The sequence below is a fragment of the Macrosteles quadrilineatus genome, unplaced genomic scaffold, assembly GCF_028750875.1.
Source record: "Macrosteles quadrilineatus isolate MER2022 unplaced genomic scaffold, UCM_ALF_1.0 Scaffold_1__1_contigs__length_201487025, whole genome shotgun sequence".
Taxonomy (NCBI): domain Eukaryota; kingdom Metazoa; phylum Arthropoda; class Insecta; order Hemiptera; family Cicadellidae; genus Macrosteles; species Macrosteles quadrilineatus.
Window position 1 is genome coordinate 22,330,617 of NW_026542594.1, and position 19,489 is coordinate 22,350,105.

Below are 19,489 nucleotides of genomic sequence, written 5' to 3' on the forward strand. Positions count from 1 at the left end.
TTGTGGAGATCATCATCCTCTTCCGCAAATTAGGCAAAGTTCTGACCTTAACCCGCGACCGTTTGGCCATTATCATTGTCTTCCGTGATCGTGGCAATATTCTGATCACCCCTCACGGCCGTGTATAAATCATTATCGTATCTCCCGCGGTCCTGTAGACTTCGTAATTGTCTGCCGTAGTCGTGAAGACATCGTAATCGTCTGCCGTAGTCGTGAAGACATCGTAATCGTCTCCCGCGATTGTGAAAAATGGTAAATGTCCCCCACGGAAATATGGAGATCATTGTCTTCCGCGAATGAGGCAAAATTCTGATTTTTCCCGCGGTCATGTGGACATTATCATCGTCTTGCGCGATCGTGGCATAATTCTGATCATCCCTCGTGGCCATGTAAAAATCATTATTGTATCTCCCGCGGTCCTGTAGACATTGTAACCGTCTCCCGCGGTCGTGAATACATGGAAATCGTCTCCCGCGATTGCGGCAAAATGTTAATCATGTCCCGCAGTTGTGTGGAGATCATCATCGTCTTCCGCGATCGCGGCAAAATTCTTGCTGTTTCCCGCGGTCGTGCGTGGACATTATCATCGTCTTCCGTGATCGTGGCAATGTTCTGATTATCCCTCGCGGCCAGTTGTAAACATATTATCGTCTCCCGCGGTCGTCACGGAAACGTAGACAAAATTCACACATAATTCCCGTTTAAAAAAACTCCCGCATGATTCCCGGATTTCCCGGTCGGTGGACACCCTGTTATATATATTGCAAAGGGGCACTACTATTAATTGTGCCTAGGGCGCTGACAGGGCCAAAAGCGGGCCTGCCTACCGTGCCACCTACGGTAATAGCTACTTCCCTATAGGGAAATTCGCTAAAACAGGTGTGCTATTCCCGTCATATTCTGACGTCACTTGGATTGCAAACAAAAGATCACCTGATTATAACCGTCAAATTAGTATATGTATTTGTTTTGATTTGGTTGTTATTTTGTTTTTATAATGTGTGTTTTTATAAAAAAAAAACAATAACAAATCAAATCAAAACAAATACATACTAATTTGACAGTTACAATCAGGTAATCTTTTGTTTGCAATCCAAGTGACGTCAGAATATGACGGGAATAGCACACCTATGTTTTTTCCTTCCACCATGGTTTTTACCTACGACAGTTTTAGCGAATTTCCCATATAGGGAATAAGCTATTACCGTAGTACTCATGGTAAGACCTGGACCCGGGACCGATTTTTTTTGTTTTAAGATCCCTAGAGGCCAAAAACACCGTCCGTTCAAATTCATATATACAGGGTGTCACAAAAAAGTGTGATGGGCTATACAGGACCTAATTCTACATGCAAAAATAAGTCAAAAATGAAGAATAAAATTTTTTTGATTTCGGCTTAGTTTAGCCGTAATCCGCCATTTTGTTTTTTGGGGAAAATATTTATTATTTCAAAATCCCTTTCAGATATTTTTACGAAACTTGGCAAAATTGTTTACACTATAGTAAGTAACATTTATAAAAAAATATATTATTTTAACTTTCCAAATTTCAAAATGGCGGCCGTTTGAATCTTTTAATGACAAATTTCATGAAAACCGGTACCTAAATCAAAATTTTGTAAGGCACAAAAGTTTTAGTATTTATTATGACAAATCCAACAAAACAAAAATGAATAAAATCGGTTCATAAATAAAGAAGCTGTGTTTATTTTAGTAATTTAGACTGAAATTATTAATATTAAAATGTATTAAATGTAATGTAATAGTTTATGTAACGTATTAAGTAATTTCAGTCTAAATTACTAAAATAAATACAGCTTCTTTATTTATGAACCGATTTTATTCATTTTTGTTTTGTTGGATTTGTCATAATTTCATAATAAATACTAAAACTTTTGTGTCTTACAAAATTTTGGTTTAGGTACCGGTTTTCATGAAATTTGGCATTAAAAAATTCAAACGGCCGCCATTTTTAAATTTGGAAAGTTAAAATAATAATTTTTTTTATAAATGTTACTTACTATAGTGTAAACAATTTTGCCAAGTTTCGTAAAAATATCTCAAAGGAATTTTGAAATAATAAATATTTTCCCCAAAAAACAAAATGGCGGATTACGGCTAAACTAAGCCGAAATCCAAAAAAATTTATTCTTCATTTTTGACTTATTTTTGCATGTAGAATTAGGTGCTGTATAGCCCATCACACTTTTTTGTGACACCCTGTATATATATATATGTCTGTCCGTTAGTACAATAACTCGAGCAAAAATGATCTGATTTTGATGAAATTTGGTACAAACGTGTAAACCTACGTTCATTTGAAGGAGTTCGCGAACCAGCATGATCGGACCATGGGAACGGGGGTTTATGGGGGGTTTTATGGGGTAAAAATGGGTTTTTCCTATTTTTGACCTGAAAAACATAAAATTTTGCAATTTCTTTCCAAACTATTTTGTAGAGCTTAAAAAAACAAATAATTTAGTATACTGAAGCATAATGCGCCTAATGGTTACGGAGAAAATTCCAAAAAATTGTAAATTTAAAATTCCTATGTTATTTTTATGGAGAATAAGTAAACTGTTGTAGTTTGCTTGTTTATTAACATATTTTGCCCAAATTTGGAAAATGTTTTAATTTCTTACTAACTATTAACATTTTACATTAAAAAAAACACTTTTATCCTCCCTGTTGCAGCAAACCTAAGTACGTGTTAAACTGATTCTATTTAAATAGGGAATAAATGTGATATTTTTAAGGAGACATTTTAGTGTAAATCCAATCAGGCTAATGGAAATTCGCTTAGTCTGCAGGTTTGCTGCGGCAGGGGTATTTTAAGTACCTACCGTAGCCGTTTTAATTCAGTTTTAAGAATTAAAAAGTTTCACATAACAGCATTAACAGCATAGTTTTACTCATAACAACACGTGTATCGGACCAATGAGGTTCAAGGATTGAGAGAGAAGTAATAAAATTGTAATGATTCGAACTTTAACTAATCAGCTGTTCAGGCCAATTTAATTGTTGAGTGATGCAATTAGTGTTTGGTACCGTACAGTGTTTCGTTGCATCACAGTCAGTGGCAAATGAGGGGATGTGTCCTAAGACTAAACTTGCCCTAAAAAGCTTGCAGAGCAAAGGAATAAGGATGTTTAAACTTTCTTGCAAACAGACACAGGTCTTACCTCATCAGGACCCAGTGATTTGAAGGGTCATAACAAGATGACCTTACTAGTACCTATAGTACTGACAAAATTTGTGTGTATTCTTCTAGTAATCAATTAGAAGAGAAGGTAAGATGACCTTATGATCTTACCTTACTGAAGGTGACTATGGGGCAGGTAATACTCCACATAGAATGGGTGGCATGCCTCCACAGACTGGGCCGCTCAGAACTCGCCTCTTCCTGCTGCACTTCAGACAGAATACATCCAGGAAAATGAGTTTTAGCCGTTTTTTTTTTTACTTTAAGTATACTAGGATTGATTTCATAGCAATGAAAGCCAGTTGAGCAGAGCGATCAGTTTCATGGTTTTTAATAAAGCAATAAATAAATAAAAATTTTATAGATATAATTCAAATACAACTAATTTATCAATTTAACTTATTGCTCAGAACTATCAACATCTGTAACAAGTTTCATTAGTATGATGTGGAAACAGAAAAAACCCTAAAACTGGCATCAGAAATATGTTCTTCACTAAACCTCAAAATCAACACATCAAAAACTGTCAACATAAACTTTACAGCATCGAATCAACCTGACCATAACCCACCTGCAAACTGCACCTCGATCACAATGGCAACAGAAATCAAATTCCTCGGTATCACCCTGGACAAAAACTTGTCCTGGCACCTACACATAGAAAACCTGGAAAAGAAATTGTCAACAACACTCTTTGCAATAAGAAGGATTTGGTCAGTGACTGATAAGAGTACGGCCAAAATAGCGTATTTTGCTCTATTCGAAAGTCACTTGAGGTATGGCATCATAGCCTGGGGCTCAGCAGCAGACTACCATCTACAAAAGCTACTAATACTTCAAAAAAGAGCTGTGAGATCAATTGAACAACTGCAATATAGGGAACACTGCAAACCTTTCTTCACAACTTACCAAATCCTAACTTTACCCTCCTTGTAGGCCTACATCCTAGAAATAATGAAATTCCTAAAAAATTACCCCCCCCAAACCAGAAACAATTGCCATAACTACAACCTCAGAAATTTACAGACAAACTACAATCTACAACCACACAGACTCACTAAAACTAGCAGAAATCCAAAAATAATAGGAACTAAAATATTTAACACATTGCCAAACCTAAAATCAATAGATTCAAACACTCTTTTCTTTAAAAACTGAAACAATACTTAATCAACAAACCTTACTATAGTCTAAATGAATATTTCGAAGACCACACACCCTACAACAATACATAACAGTACCCAAAGAAGAAAGAAAAAGAAAAAAACAAGAATTTTGACGATTCCCTGGTCTCAACGACTATGGAGAAGAGGACCTAGGTAAAAGAGCCATCAAGATTATAGTCCTACATCAGGGCCGTCCGAAGAGGGGGGGGGGGGCAAGCTGCTCCGGGCGCCACGCCGCGGCTATTTGTATTAACATAGTATTAAAAATATGCGAATGCGACTATTGTGGGGAGAGTGGGCGCCACGACCACGTTTGCTCCAGGCGCCACAAACCCTAGGGACGGCCCTGCATTACATAGCCTACATATCCTTTGTATCGGTATTTTTCCTGTGTTTGCTTGTTACTTGCTAATGTCATCTGGTGAATCCATATTTCTAGTTGTACCTGACCTTGAACCTAAACCAATTGACATTTTCTCAATTTTGGCCAGATTTTGCAGTTCAGAATAATACAGAAATAATACACTTTAATACTTTTCAATGAAATGGCGACCATCCTGAATGGATTCATAGGATGATGGATTCAATCCCTTAGTCATTCAGTGTATGATGTGGTTATACTGGTGGAAACTAATCTTTCAGAAGATATAAGCAGCATGGAATTGGATTTCATCAATTATAGGGTATACAGGTGTGATAGATATATTGCATCGAGCCAGAAAACCAGTGGTGGTGGGGTTGTCGTGGCGATGCGTGACAAGTTTGATTCTTGGGAACTCTCCCCTTCTTCTCTTGACATTGAATGCGTATTTGCGGCCTTGAAACTCAAGAACTCTTTATTTATCCTGGCTGGTGTCTATCTGCCTCCTAATCAAAATTCTACTCAGTATTTGCATTTATTCTGGAGGAACTGTCAGTTACAGTGCAAGACATAAATTCGTTTCTGATTAGTGGGGATTTCAACTTAACGAATGTAGACTGGTCCAGTCCTTCTAGCCACCTCAATACATCAGCCCAATGTATTTGTGATATTATGAATTTTCTCAATCTAAAGGAGTACAACAATGTCTACAATGATCGAGGAGTTCATCTTGATCTGGTCTTATCTTCTATACATTTGCACGTCCACAACGCCATAGACCCTCTTCTTCATGCTGAAAGTCACCATCCTGCTCTGGAGATGGACCTGGACACCAATCCTTCAGAAGACCTCAACTATAGTGTCTTTGCTCCTAATTTAAGGAAGTGTGATCTCGCCCATGTATTCGAATGGGTTCAACACCTTAACTACCCTGTTTTGGATAACATTGCTCCCTTTGAAGACTTGTTCTCTGACTTTTGTTTCCAACTTACTCATAACAACAGGAACAAATAATGACAATAATATATAACAATAATAATACTACAATAGAAAAATATAACAATAGTAATAAATAAATAAACTGATATATTAACTTAAACAACAAATCAAGGTAGCTCCTCACAGATCAACAAGTAACAACCTTTTTTTTAACGACCCGCCACTGGTGGAGAAGAGGTCGATATCTTCCGGTAAGCTGTTGGCCAAGAGTTGGATGCGGGGAAATGTACTGTGGAACACGTATACTGGGTTGAGTACTGACGTCTAGCGAACGGATGAGTTTGGCACAGGTGACGGGATGTGCGGTAGTTCAACTTATATAGTAGATCAGGTGCATCAATGTCCGAGTTAATTAGCTTCCTCAGGAACAGAAGGTCATTGATTTCACGTTGTGTAAGTAGTGGCCTCAAGTTCAACTATTAGGTTGTAAATCCTGGATAGGAACGGTGCGGTAGTCATAACATAACCCATCAGCACACCAACCAGACGAATGAAACGGCTCTGCACGTTCTCAAGACTCTCGATCTGCCCAATCAGGTAAGGGCTCCAAACAGGTGACAAAAACTCAAGTAAAGACCTGACGATGTATGTAGAGGATTCTCAATGCATTGATAGAGAACATGTTGCGACTGTTCCTTATAATGAAATATAGGGCAGAATTTTCTCTCTTGCAGATATAATTTATATGGTCTTGAGGGTTTAAATTTGGAGAAAGTATGAAGCCAAGGTCCTTGATCCTGAAAGAACGTGGGAGGGGTTGACCGTCAAGTAAGTAGGGGAAGATGGTGGGTGTGCTAGATCTGGAAAAGGATATCACAGAGCATTTTGAAATATTCAGGGTCATTTCATTATCACAGCACCACTTCATCAGCGAATCAATACCGTTCTGCAGAGCTTGGCAATCATCCAGGGTTTTAATTGTTTTAAAGATTTAGCATCATCAGCAAAGAGCAAAATGTTCGACCCCTAAGTATGCTGTACCAGGCCATTAATAAATATTAAGAATAGAACTGGGCCTAAAAGTGATCCCTGAGGCACACCGGAGACAGCAGAGAAGGATTGAGACAGACAGCCAGCAACCCGTACCTGAAGAAAACGATCCTGGAGATAACTTCTAAACCACATCAAGAGGCATCCGCCAAGTCCAATAGCTTCAAGTTTGGCCACCAGGTGTTTGTGACTTACACAATCAAAAGCCTTCGAGAAGTCAGTGTATATGGCGTCCACCTGATGAGAATCCGTAAAGGCAGTAAGAATGTGATCCTGGAAGGCGAGTAGGTTGGTAGTAGTCGAGCGTCCCTTAATAAAGCCATGTTGTTCAGTACATATGATACTCTTGAGATGGAATGTCAATCTCCTCAGAACCAGGGATTCGGAGATCTTGGCAACTGTTGACTGTATAACCACCGGGCGATAATTTTTGACATCAGCGGGGGAACCAGGCTTGAAGATAGGTGTTATATGACCCAACTTGAGATTGGTGGGGAAGATGCCGGCAACCATGAGCAGGTTGAAATATACGGTAAGGTGAGGAGCTAAAACGCTACTGCAGGATTTCAGAACCAATGAAGAAATGTCGTCAGAGCCAGCTCCCTTATTCACATCAAGCGAGTTCAACTCATCTTCAACCTCTAAACAGCTCACATAGCAAGAGGAGATTGCGGTACATGCCTTGAAGTCGTATTGTGGTGGAGAAGAAGTCGGAGACTTGTATACAGAAGAGAAGAACTTAGAAAACAGGTTGGAGATGTCTTGAGGTTTTTCAGCAGCTTCACTATCGAGCAGCATTCGAGAAGGAAGTGATGAGGTCTTCTTAGACGACTTGACATAACTCCAGAAAACACGAATGTTACTATTCAGAGATGAGTCAATAGATTGAATGTAAGCTGAGTAACATTTCCTCGTAAGTCTATTGCATGCCGCTCGAATTCCACAGAATTGATGATATAGACGGTCATCAAGATTCTGCTTGTAAGCGCTTATTTAGGTGCTTTTTCTTGATAATCATAGATTTGAGCTCAGGGGAGAACCAAACAGGAAATGATCGTTTACCAATGTATTTAGATGGACATGCACAAGACCTCAACTATAGTGTCTTTGCTCCTAATTTAAGGAAGTGTGATCTCGCCCATGTATTCGAATGGGTTCAACACCTTAACTACCCTGTTTTGGATAACATTGCTCCCTTTGAAGACTTGTTCTCTGACTTTTGTTTCCAACTTACTCATACTATAAGGAAGTTCTATTATTGCCCAGTTCTATTCTTAATATTTATTAATGGCCTGGTACAGCATACTTAGGGGTCGAACATTTTGCTCTTTGCTGATGATGCTAAATCTTTAAAACAATTAAAACCCTGGATGATTGCCAAGCTCTGCAGAACGGTATTGATTCGCTGATGAAGTGGTGCTGTGATAATGAAATGACCCTGAATATTTCAAAATGCTCTGTGATATCCTTTTCCAGATCTAGCACACCCACCATCTTCCCCTACTTACTTGACGGTCAACCCCTCCCACGTTCTTTCAGGATCAAGGACCTTGGCTTCATACTTTCTCCAAATTTAAACCCTCAAGACCATATAAATTATATCTGCAAGAGAAAAAATTCTGCCCTATATTTCATTATAAGGAACAGTCGCAACATGTTCTCTATCAATGCATTGAGAATCCTCTACATACATCGTCAGGTCTTTACTTGAGTTTTTGTCACCTGTTTGGAGCCCTTACCTGATTGGGCAGATCGAGAGTCTTGAGAACGTGCAGAGCCGTTTCATTCGTCTGGTTGGTGTGCTGATGGGTTATGTTATGACTACCGCACCGTTCCTATCCAGGATTTACAACCTAATAGTTGAACTTGAGGCCACTACTTACACAACGTGAAATCAATGACCTTCTGTTCCTGAGGAAGCTAATTAACTCGGACATTGATGCACCTGATCTACTATATAAGTTGAACTACCGCACATCCCGTCACCTGTGCCAAACTCATCCGTTCGCTAGACGTCAGTACTCAACCCAGTATACGTGTTCCACAGTACATTTCCCCGCATCCAACTCTTGGCCAACAGCTTACCGGAAGATATCGACCTCTTCTCCACCAGTGGCGGGTCGTTAAAAAAAAGGTTGTTACTTGTTGATCTGTGAGGAGCTACCTTGATTTGTTGTTTAAGTTAATATATCAGTTTATTTATTTATTACTATTGTTATATTTTTCTATTGTAGTATTATTATTGTTATATATTATTGTCATTATTTGTTCCTGTTGTTATTTATTATTGTTGCTATTGTATTTGTTGCTGTTGTTATTTGTTGTTGTTGTTATTATTATTTTTGTTATCTTTGTTGGCTACACATTTTTATTCAATGTTAATTATATCAAAGATTTATCATTGTTAGTCGACATTGCTCAGATTTTAGTTTGTTGTTCTTGTTGTCAAGTTCTCTCTATTAAGTAGAATCTTAGGCCCCTTTGCATGTTTGGCTTGACCCTTAGTTATAGGAACATTGAGTAAGCATTATAAAAAAAATATTGTAAATTGGTTTGTTTGGACCGTTGGAAGCAAAATAAAATAAAATAAAAAATACACAACTTCCTATGTCGTGGACCTGTTGGTGCGGAGTTATAAGTTTGTTCTAATTATAGTAAGTATTTAAATGTGGAAGCGTGAAAAAAGTTTTATTTTTGACAATTAAAGTATTTAAGTTTCAGTTAACATTATCCTTTTGCTCTTAATTCAACTAGTCCCATTCACATTATTTTCTTTTTATAATCACAACATATGGTATTAGTAGTAGGGAAAAGCCGGTACTGGACCAACCACAACAGACCATCAGGGATTCATCATCTGTTTACTCTTCCACTCATCGAAAAGCCGTTTCTGGACCAGCCCCCAGTAGACTAGAGATTTGCCCATTTTCAAGGTTGACTGGCTTGTGGTAGTGAACCCCTTAGACAAGGCGTGCAAGAAACATGATATGTGGTATCGGGATCATAGGCGTGCTGAAGACTGATGGGTGGCAGATAAGAAATTGCAAGACGTCTTTTGAGATAGGATAACGTCACTCCACCCCACGATATACCCAGTAGAGTATATATGTTTTTTGTCCTACTCCGGGATCCAATATAGACCCTTATGGGAGTAAAAATCGGGAGGTAACGAAGAACCACCACCACTTTCCCTAGTAGTATATGTATGTGCGTTGTTTTGGTTGGGCTGAATTGGAGTCCTCTTGTTACTTGGCTTTTCTACTCCTGGCTGTCGTTAGCGAAGAGGCTAGTCCTCTTCGTGCCCTGGGTTGCTTCTTCCAGTATAATAAGAGAACGTGTATAAAAAAAAGGACTGCTGCTTCTCATCCCTTTTTTGTGTATGCCCAGACTCTATATAGGACAACACTCGCCCGTGAAAATGGATCATGTGTATTTGGAAGCGTGCCAGTCCATGGACAGCAATACTACGTTTTTTCAACGCCTCTTCAGAAAACGCAGTTTTCACTGCGACCCCAGAAAGCGTGGTTTTTCACCGCGACCCCAGAAAGCGTGGTTTTCACCGCGACACCCGAAAGCGTGGTTTTCACCGCAACCCCAGAAAGTGTGGATCACCGCGTCACCACCACTTCTCGATTCGGATGATGAGTTGAGATCATTCGAGCTCACTGATGAGGAAGCCGGTTCCGGCGTTTCTCCGATTGTTGGTTCTAGCTTACCCCTTGACACTAAGGTGCAGTGTCCAAGCTGCAGTGTACGTGTTTCGAAGCCCTACTTAGGAAGACACAAGAAAACTAAGAAATGCTCTAACGCTGCAAGGGCACAAGAGACAAGAGCTGATATGGTGGTTGTTGAAGCTACTCCTCAGGAGAAGAGTTCACGGTACAGTGTGAAGGTAGCTTGTGACCGATGTGGAGAAAGTGTGTCTGTTGCGAATCTTAAACGTTATCAAAAGTCAAAGAAATGTCTTACTGCAACACAAGCTGGTGAGCCGGCTTTGGTACCTAACTTTGCCACAGGACCCCGACGTCTGTCTAAGATTGAGTCTGATACTTGTGGTAAGCTTGTTACTACTGCGAACTTGGCTCGACATCAGAAATCAAAACGATGCAGTCGACCTATGGATGTTCGAGAAAGCATTACCCCAAAAATGAAGACATGTTTGCTATGTGGAGTGTCTATGCTATCGGTCCAATGTAAGCATCATAAACTGTCGGATCGTCATATTAGCATGTTGAGACAAACTCAAAATATGACAGGTGTGAGCTCCAGAAATGGTGTATCGATTGCTCCACCTATGGACAATCAACATGCTGAACCTTCCACGAGTCGTGAACCAATGAAACAATATGTGTATCCTCGAGTTGGTTCAACTGGTGTGGGAGTGTGTAGGATTTGTATCCAACCCGTAAAAATGTCAGAATGGTCTCAGCATTCCAAACACCATCTTCGTCCTGAAAAGCGTCAAGTTTGGATATTAGGCGGTTGGTCAAGAGATATCCGAAGGTTAAAAGGAGTGTTAATGTCCCACACCCGAGTATGGACAATGTTGATCAGAATGCTATGGTGAGAAAACCTACTAGACCTCAAAGACCTGACAAATTCCTTCGTAAGACCCCTCAGAGCCCACTCCCATCGACATCAGCTGATGTTTCAAATGTTGTGGAGGAAATTACACATCAAAATCTCATTGATGCATTGGATGACATTCTAAAATATACTGATTTTGTGACAGACGAACAATTTGCAGAAGCTATTGAGGATTTTGATTTCGGAATGATTGATGCGAACCACACTCCGTTGTGAAGAAACCCAGTAGACTTTCTCTTAAGCTCTTTATTCCTTCTCCTTCAGAGCTGAATATACCAAACAGTCCTGTTAATAGATCTTCACTCCATATTCCTAACAGCCTGTCCTATAATCCACTGTCACCATTTACCTTTGGGAGCAATCCTCCTGGACTAAACCTTGGGGAAACGTCTGAGAGTTCGATCGATTTGGTTGCTCCCCCGCCATCTCCAATTAGCCCACTCCCACCAACACTATAGGCTGGATGTGAACAGACATCAGAAGATAACAACGCAAGTCATGATGACAGTGGGTCATTGGAGGTAAGACAAACTGAGACTGCTTTCAAGTCAAGACTTAGAACTTTTGTTATCGACAACAAGACTAATGTCAAGGATCCAATGTTGTTTTTGAACATGTGCAGGGATTTGGTTGAACAAAAAATTGAAGAAATGGTCGTGGAAAGCAATATAAAAGTCAATCTTGTCTGAATGTCTGCTGAATTTCAGAGAGTAGCTCAAGACAAGAAAATAAAACAACTGATGAATTTCAAGACTACTAATAAAATTGTGTATCTGACAACAGACATCTCTGAATATTACAATGATGCAAAGGCAAAGATACTTGCAGAGATTGAAGACTTCCAAGCAACTGGCTCTAATTGTATTTTGATGAAAGTAATTGACTTGGAAATCAGAGTAAATAAATATACACCCCTTAAGGGCTCTAGTTACATGAAACTTCCACCAAAGATAGAATCCAAGAAAGCAGTGATAAACATAAAGAATTATGATCAGAAATGTTTCCTGTGGTCTATCCTTGCAGCTTTACACCCCCCGAAGGATCATGTTGACAGAGTGTAACATGATAACGTGTATAGAGGTTATGAACATGAACTTGATGATGTTTTCAAAGATATTGATTTTCCCATGAAATTAGATGACATTACAAAGTTCGAAAAACGTGCCAATAAATCTGTTAATGTTTATACTCTCCATGGAATCGAAAATTCAGTTGTTCCTCTCGGAATCAATAACGAAGAGATGGAAAGACATGTAGAACTGTTCTACTTGAAGTCTGCAGACACAAACCATTATTGTTACATAAAGAATCTCTATACTTGTACAATCACAGATATCAAAACATGATCATATGTTATGGTTGTGTAAACGTTGTCTGATACACTTTGGATCAAAAGAAGGTTTGGATGGACATAAAGAGGATTGCAGCAGACACGAAAGTATAGAAATAAATCTCCCAGAAGAAGGAACTGTCATCAAATTTAATGATTTCAACAAGTCAATGCCAGTCCCGTTTGTGGTGTATGCAGACTTTGAATGTCTTCTTGAATCCAACAGAACCATCAAAACTGAACAAACACAAAGCTACCAAAAACACTTGGCCATGAGTTTTGCGTATTACACATCGTTTCCAAAGTTGGAGACTACAAACCTCCTGTCACATACTTTGGTGCAGACGCTGGAAGGGCCTTGTTGAACAACTTGAGACGTAGTCTGAAAAAATAAGACATTTGTATTCTAGTGAGGCTATCAAACCTATGGAGTTAACGGTAGATGACCAGCGTATTATATCAAATTGAACAACATGCTATATTTGTGAAAAACCTCTAGAAGATGATAGGTTCCTTGATCATGGTGTTTGTTAATCATGGTGTTGATCATGGTGTGGTTTAAATGGTGTTTCCGTATGAAATAAATAAATAAATAAATCATGGTCAATTGACAGGAGAATTCAGAGGAGTTGCACACAACAAATGCAACATTCTGTACAGAAAACCCAAGTTTATTCCTGTCTTCATTCACAACCTTTCGGGCTATGACACACATTTGTTTATTAAAATGCTGGGTATGAATGATGAGGAAATAGAGGTGATCCCAAACAATTAAGAACGTTACATATCATACACAGTTAAAAAGCAGAACATGATCGAACTAAGGTTTTTGGATTCGTTCAAGTTTATGTCCAGTAGCCTTGATGCACTCACCAAAAACCTTAAGAAAGATCAGTTTACACACACTGCTAAATACTTCAATGAATCCGAGTTGAACCTGGTTTTGAGAATAGTATATTTCATTACTAGGACCGAAAGTGGCATTTTCCGTCGCGCGCTCAAGTTTTTGTGTGAGGCGAAGCCGAACACAAGGAACATCAATTTCACGTGCGAGGCGAAGCCGAGTATGTGAGAGCTATTTTCACGTACGAGGCGAAGCCGAGGACGGGAATAATGGAGCAAGTGTCGGATGATAACTTTCGGTACGAGTTATGAACGATACTTTTCATCACGACGCAAAAATACACAAACACAGAATAGCAGACCTCAGTAATATTACAACTATTTTATTTCTCAATATTGGATGATTGGACATCAAAATAAAATAAAATAAAATTTTCTAAAAGGAAACCTACGTATATTTCTCAATACATTTGGTTTAAATATAAAAAAAAGAAGGTAAAACTGAGTTTTCACTACTTATGTTATTTTGACTTTTTTTGACTTTATTTACCTAAATTAGACTTTTTTGAGCACTTTTTACATTTAACACATTTGGGGGAAACGCCGTTTTCACCCTCAAAATCGCGTTTAAAGTTTGCCAAAAATTATCACAATAAGGCCATAGGTAATTATGTCGACCTCCAGTCAACGCTCTAAAAATTAATTTTTTTTTTAATCTATTCGTTTTTTAATGCTGATTCCAAAAATGATGCTAGCATTGCGGGTGACTCTAAGCCATTGTAGAATGCGGGCTTTATTTTGAGTTAGGTTAGGTTAAGTTTGGTTAGGTTAGGTTAGGTTAAGTTTGGTTAGGTTAGGTTAGGTTAAGTTTGGTAAGGTTAGGTTAGGTTAAGTTAGTTTAGGTTAGGTTAGGTTAAGTTTGATTAAGTTAGGTTTGGTTAAGTTAGGTTAGGTTAGGTTAAGTTTGGTTAGGTTAGGTTAGTTTAGGTTAGGTTAGGTAAGTTTGGTTGGGTTAGGTTAGTATAGTTTAGGTTTGGTTAGGTTAGGTTTGGTTAGGTTAGTTTAGATTAGGTTAGTTTATCAATAACATGAGTATTGTAAGTAAACTAACCTAGCCAATCTCAACCTAACCTAAACTAACCTAACCTTAAATAAAGCCCGCATACCACAATTTTAGGTCCATTTACTTACAAAACTCATGTTATTGATAAACTAAACTAACCTAACCAAACTTAATTTAACCAAACTTAACCTAACCAAAACTAATTAACCTAACCTAACCAAACCTAACCTAACCAAACCTAACCTTACCTAACCTAACCTAAACAAACTTAACCTAACCTAACCTAACCAAACCAAACTTAACCTAACCTAACCAAACCAAACTTAACCTAACCTAACCTAACCAAACCAAACTTAACCTAACCTAACTTAATCAAACTTAACCTAACCTAAACTAACATAACCTAAACTAACTTAACCTAACCTAACCTAACCAAACTTAACCTAACCTAACCTAACCAATCCTAACCCAAAATAAAGCCCGCATTCTACAATGGCTTAGAGTCACCCACAATGCTATCGCCACGCGGCAGTACATAAGTAGCCAGCGCGGTCGCTTTTCCGGTGATATTTTACTTAATAGTGTATTCTTGTTCAGGAGGAAATTCCGCACAATTTGAGTACCCACAACATGGGTTTTGGGAAAAAAATTATTTTTCCCGTTTTTCCCATTTTCCGGGAAAACGGGACGTTTCCGCAAAAAATGAATATCATTTTTGGAATCAGCATTAAAAAACGAACAGATTAAAAATAACATTAATTTTTAGAGCGTTGACTGGAGGTCGACATAATTACCTATGGCCTTATTGTGATAATTTTTGGCAAACTTTAAACGCGATTTTGAGGGTGAAAACGGCGTTTCCCCCAAAAGTGTTAAATGTAAAAAGTGCTCAAAAAAGTCTAATTTAGGTAAATAAAGTAAAAAAAGTCAAAATAACATAAGTAGTGAAAACTCAGTTTTACCAAAAAGAATAAAACAACTTTGAACAATACATACAGCTGATTCAAATATCATTAAATTAAACCATAACAAAACACTAGCGAGCGTAGTGAATAAATATAGAACTAATTGAGAGCGAGGGAAAGTAAATTTAGAGCGAGGGAAAATCAGCTGATCGATTTTCCCTCGCCCTAAATTAGAGCTTGGGAAACGACTACTTTCATTGATGTCAGCTATTTTCGAAAGTAGTTACTTTCGTTACGGAGTGATGAAAAAGGTATTTACCCATATGATTACATAGACAGTGAGGACGAATATGAGCTAACTCATCTACCTAAACAGGAAGAATTCTACAACATACTGACTAAAACAGACGCCGACCTTAAGATTATGAACATGCTAAAAGAGTGTGGGATTAATTTAAAATGAAGGATATGAAAGAGTACACATTGATGTACAACAAATCAGATGTTCTCCTTCAAGCTGACGTTATGGAGAACTTCCGAAATGTGTGTATGTTAACGTACAAACTAGATTCTGCATGGTTTTTCACAACACCTGGTCTTGCTTGGAGTGCTATGCTAAAAACGACAAACGTTGAACTGGAACTTTATTTCAGATTACGATATGCTACTTGATTGAGAAGGGAATTAGAGGTGGTGTATCGCAAAGTTCTAATCGCCATGCTAAAGCCAATAACCCCTACATGAAGGATTACGATTCGAGCAAACCAACTGAGTATCTGGTGTATTTGGATGCAAATAACCTATATGGGTGGGCATTGGTTCAACACATGCCTTACGGAGATTTCAAATGGTGTGATACAAACATCGATGTCACTGAAATCCCCGACGATGCTGATACGGGGTTGGGGTATATACTTGAAGTGGATTTGGAATATCCTAAAGACACTCATGACTTGCATTCCGATCTTCAAATTGTATGCACCTTTGTTTATTTTCAAGTTTTTCTGGGAAACTGTTGATATATAGAAGGGAGAGAAGGGGCCCCAGTATCGAGCCTTGGGGAACTCCTTTAGTGGACTGTTTTAAGGAAGAACTGGTCTTTAGTATTGCCTTGTTTTTCATTTGTTCGACTCAACAAATTGAAATGTGTCAGTTAGGTAGTGTTTAATCCAGCAGTCTAATGCTTTGTCCTTTATATTAAAGTAGGTCATTTGTTTAATTAATATTTCCCAACTAATAGTGTCGAAGGCCTTATGCATATCAAGAAATAGGCCTGAGGCGGATTTTTTATCATCCCATATTTTTGTAATTTCATAACAAAGTTGTCTAATAGCGGTGTTGGTGCTTCTACCTTTCCTGAACCCATGCTGTTGATTTGCAGATGACACAACAATCTAAATCCCCCACATAAATCCTTTCAACAAAAACACAATAGTAAATTCAACCCTGGAAAACGCAACATCAATCTGTCAATCAATAGACCTCAAACGATTAACAAAAATAAAACAACTCACATAAACTTTACTCCATCAAACAAAATTAGACAGGAAAACGACAACAACTGGAAAGATCTGGAAGTACCAACAGCTAACTCCACAAAATTTCTTGGAATCATCTGGCAAGAACATATCGAATTTCTATGTAAAAAGTTAAATTCCTCACTACATGTCATAATAAGAATAAGAACACTGTCAAATGAAGAAACTGCTTTCATAGCATATCACTCAATCTTTGCATCACACATTAGATACGGAATCACCGCATGGGGAGCAGCATCAGGAGCCAACATCAACAAAATTCTCGTTTACAGAAAGAGGCTTTAAGATCAATACTGAGACTAGAGAACCCCCTGGAACACTGCAAGCCACATTTTCAAAAACACCATATCCTCACCATAATCTCAACCTACATCCTCGAAACAGTTATCCTAACAAAAAACTCCTCACCACTTCTCCGCCAAAATCAACATACACATTTCACCAGACATAGATCCGACATTGACCTACCGCAACACCGTCTTAAAAAATCTAGTAACACTCCACTACATACAGGGTCACGTTTCTTCAACCTACTTCCAGACCACCTCAAATCCTTAAACAACAACAGAAAAATTGCCTGTAAATTAAAACAATACCTATTTGACAGACCATATCACACCATTACTGAATTCATCGAAGAACACACCTTTCAACATCTAGAACTCACATTGCCTAACACGTGCACAAACACACAAAACCTACTTACTTGTAATACTTGCAATACTTGTAGTTTCCGTCCGTAGTCCAGGGCAGGAATTGGACAGGTCAATAGGTTAAGGTCTAATAATAATAAAAAATAACTTACTGTATAATAAGAAAATCACATCCTAGGCCAAAGGGCTCTGTTTTGTGAAATTTAGAAATTCTTCCACATCATAAAAACCATTTTTTGTCAGGAAAGATTTGATTTCTGTTTTGAATTTTGAGATTTTTTGAATGTTTTGAAGTTGTTTTGGCATCAGTGCCTGAAAAATTTTTAAATCGGAATAATGAGGTTTTTGTTCAAACAATTTTAGTCTGTGTTGTTGAGCATGGATTCCTTTGTTTCTAGTGTTGTATTTGTGATCTATGAAATGAGGTTGAATGTTTTGTGATTTTATGTATACTACTGCTTCGTAGATGAATATGCAAGGGACAGTCAAGAGTCCAAGGTCCGTGAAGTTGGCGTACCCATATTAGCGTATCCACTTTTGATCATCCCAATCGTTAGTTCATCGTTAGTTCTCGATAGTTCCCAAATTTTGTCGTTAGTTCTGAAAAAATAAAAAAGTTATAGCCGATAATAAGTGGGTACGCTAACTTCACACTTCCGGGTTCTAGCGCGCGCCGTTTTCTGATGAGAAATGTTTACATCTATATATCAATCGTTAGTTCTTCGTTAATCCTCGATAGTTCCCAAATTTTTTCGTTAGTTCTAAAAAAATAAAAAAGTTACGAGGCATACAAAGTGGGTACGCTAACTTCACAATTATAGAATTTCCAGCGGGCACACTTTTTTGAATAAAAATGCTTATATCTATAGGCTATACCAATCGTTAGTTCTTCGTTAGTTCTCGATAGTTCTCCAATATTTACGTTAGTTCTCAAAAAATAAAAAAGTTACGAGGCATACAAAGTGGGTACGCTAACTTCACAATTATAGAATTTCCAGCGGACACACTTTTTTGAATAAAAATGCTTATATCTATATACCAATCGTTAGTTCTTCGTTAGTTCTCGATAGTTCTCTAATATTTACGTTAGTTCTCAAAAAATAAAAAAGTTACGAGGCATACAAAGTGGGTACGCTAACTTCACAGTTATACAATTTCCAGCGGGCACCGTTTTCTGACTATAAATGCTTATATCTATATACCAATCGTTAGTTCTTCGTTAGTTCTCGATAGTTCTCCAATATTTACGTTAGTTCTCAAAAAATAAAAAAGTTACGAGGCATACAAAGTGGGTACGCTAACTTCACAGTTATACAATTTCCAGCGGGCACCGTTTTCTGACTATAAATGCTTATATCTATATACCAATCGTTAGTTCTTTGTTAGTTCTCGATAGTTCTCTAATATTTACGTTAATTCTCAAAAAGTAAAAAAGTTACGAGGCATACAAAGTGGGTACGCTAACTTCACAGTTATACAATTTCCAGCAGGCACCGTTTTCTGACTATAAATGCTTATATCTATATACCAATCGTTAGTTCTTTGTTAGTTCTCGATAGTTCTCTAATATTTACGTTAGTTCTCAAAAAGTAAAAAAGTTACGAGGCATACAAAGTGGGTACGCTAACTTCACAATTATAGAATTTCCAGCGGGCACCGTTACTGACTATAAATGCTTATATCTATATACCAATCGTTAGTTCTTCGTTAGTTCTCGATAGTTCTCCAATATTTACGTTAGTTCTCAATAATAAAAAAGTTACGAGGCATACAAAGTGGGTACGCTAACTTCACAGTTATACAATTTCCAGCGGGCACCGTTTTCTGACTATAAATGCTTATATCTATACACC